Source organism: Anarrhichthys ocellatus, unplaced genomic scaffold (genome assembly GCF_004355925.1).
Source record: "Anarrhichthys ocellatus isolate YVR2014 unplaced genomic scaffold, GSC_Weel_1.0 scaffold1039, whole genome shotgun sequence".
In the NCBI taxonomy this organism is placed as follows: Eukaryota; Metazoa; Chordata; class Actinopteri; order Perciformes; family Anarhichadidae; genus Anarrhichthys; species Anarrhichthys ocellatus.
Genome location: NW_022281013.1, coordinates 11,603 through 14,238, shown reverse-complemented (window position 1 = coordinate 14,238; position 2,636 = coordinate 11,603). Strand labels below are relative to the sequence as shown.

Here is a 2,636-nt window from a genome sequence, read left to right as displayed (position 1 = left end):
GTATATATATTATGTGTCAGACATTAACGGTATATATTGACATGTGTCAGACATATTAACGGTATATATTGACATGTGTCGGACATAGTAACGGTATATATTGACATGTGTCGGACATATTAACGGTATACATTGACATGTGTCGGGCATATTAACGGTATATATTGACATGTGTCGGACATTAACGGTATATATTGACATGTGTCGGGCATATTAATGGTATACATTAACATGTGTCAGACATATTGACGGTATATATTGACATGTGTCGGGCATATTAACAGTATATATTAACATGTCTCGGACATATTAACGGTATATATTGACATGTGTCGGGCATATTGACGGTATATATTGACATGTGTCGGAAACATTAACAGTATATATTAACATGTGTCGGACATATTAACAGTATATATTAACAGGGTTAGGGTCATCAGCTCATTGTCGTCGCTCACTTCTCATCAGAGGCAGACCATTATATCAGAAAGTACAATGACAAGAATCTTCCTGCTGGTCTTAATTGACTGAAGCTCCTCCAGTCAGTGTTACTCTCAGCAGCTCAGATTCTGGAGGGTCCCCTTTATACACAGTAAATTAATATATGTGTGTATAAAGTATTATGTTCATTCATGTTAACTCTCTTTGTGTTTAGTTTTTCAGTTCTTCCTGTTCTTCTGGAGACTTCGATCTGGACAGTTTGGAAACTGTGAGTTAAAAAACACAGACTGGTTTTCACTCATGTATTGACCATGTATACATACAGGTATATACTGTATACCATATATAAATCATATAAACGTACAGGTGTATATATATCATATAAACATACAGGTATATATAGATCATATATAAATCATGTAAACATAAAGGTATGTATGTATCATATGTATCATAAATAAGGTTAAGATAAGGGTTATTGATGACGTATGACAGTATTATTATATGTATATGTGTGTACAGGTACATACTGATTAAACATGTTTGTGTTTTGATGATGACCTCACAACCATTTGACTGTTATGTCACTGTTTCCTCTCAGCTGCTGTCTGAAGAAGTCTCTAATGGAGGTGTGGAAAGCACCATGAACACAGGTAACACACACTCACCTTCTGAACTTCTGTACTTGTGAGGACCCTCTTTGAATCTCCTCTCTGATTGGTCCAGGGAAGCAGCTCGTGCAGTACACGCCCACACCCATCCTGATGTCTGAACCAATCAGCACCGACCTGCCCTCCCTCCTAGAGCTGGAGGCGGGGCCTTTCTTCATCTCTGACCCGCCCACCGATGACCCTGCTGCCGCTCTGCTAAGCCATGCCCACCTGGACTCTGACCTCTGACATCTGCAGGAAAGGGCGTGGCATGTGATTTATCGGTCACCATGGCAACAGGACTCAGCAGCAGCGATAGGATGAAATCGATCTGTTGATCGATCAAGTTATATTATGCAGATTAATATTAACCAGTTTATATACCTGTCTTCTTCTACTCTTTTATTTAGCGTTTGTTTTTTCTTCTTTGCTGCTTTTATTAAAAAGTTTGTTTGACGCTTGCTGTTAAAAACACCTGTAGTCCAATCAGAACAGGTCTGAGGATCATGTGACTTCTGCATGTCTTTGTTTTCATGTGTCAAATATAGAAGATGAAGAGAATCTGGATATTTTTTGAAAAGTTTATTATAAATGAGAAGTGTTTATTAGATACGTAGATAGAGATGCATCGGTCCTGATGAGTCCGATCAACATCGGTCCTGATGAGTCCGATCAACATCGGTCCTGATGAGTCCGATCAACATCGGTCCTCATGAGTCTGATCAATCATTGGTCCTCATGAGTCCGATCAATCAACATCGGTCCTCATGAGTCCGATCAATCAACATCGGTCCTCATGAGTCCGATCAATCAACATCGGTCCTCATGAGTCCGATCGTCCGATCAACATCGGTCTTGATGAGTCCGATCAACATCGGTCCTGATGAGTCCGATCAACATCGGTCCTGATGAGTCCAATCAATCATGAGAATCAATAGAAGTTCTTATTGAATCTTTTGTGCCGTTTTTATGATATGGTTAATATTGTTCCCTCTGATGTGAATAATATCTGAATGGCTCGTACTCTTCAGTGTGTGGATGAATGCGTGTTTTAGCGCCGAAGTGTTGCTGGATTGATTTGTCATGCTTTGTCATATAAATATGTGACTGGTTGTTGTGTTTGTTCTTGTCATTGTGTTAATTACATTGATTTTGACTATATGCATTGTCCGAACCTGTTAAAAACTGACCTATTTTTTAGGCCTCTGCTTGAAAATTGCATACCCATACTAAGAGTATATCTCTGCAACCACAAGGTCTATTTGAATAATTTTGGTGTTATAATAAAGGGAACACTCGTGAGATTTGTTCAGATGTGTACATATCAGTATATATGGTACAGGTTAAGAGTAAATGAAGATGGGACGCCACAAATTTAAAAGTTTCAGCTTCGCCTAAAAAGCAAAAAGCACTTACAGGATTGTTATTTCCTTGGAATGATGCAGCTGCAGGTGTAAACCTCTCCTAAATCATAACCCAATATGTGAACAGTCTCAATGCAAAGTTTCACTTTGATAAAGTGAAGCAGAACAAAGGTTTTAGTAC

The 2,636-nt window shown here is 38.7% G+C and overlaps 1 long non-coding RNA gene across 1 annotated transcript; it reads left to right on the top strand.

Annotated features, from left to right (window-relative positions):
- Positions 1–10: 10 nt before the first annotated feature.
- LOC116377224 (uncharacterized) lies at positions 11–1,652 on the top strand. The gene is made up of 3 exons (XR_004212178.1): positions 11–709; positions 1,043–1,094; positions 1,168–1,652. It is a non-coding gene; the product is annotated as an uncharacterized LOC116377224 (long non-coding RNA).
- The last annotated feature ends 984 nt before the right edge of the window (positions 1,653–2,636 follow it).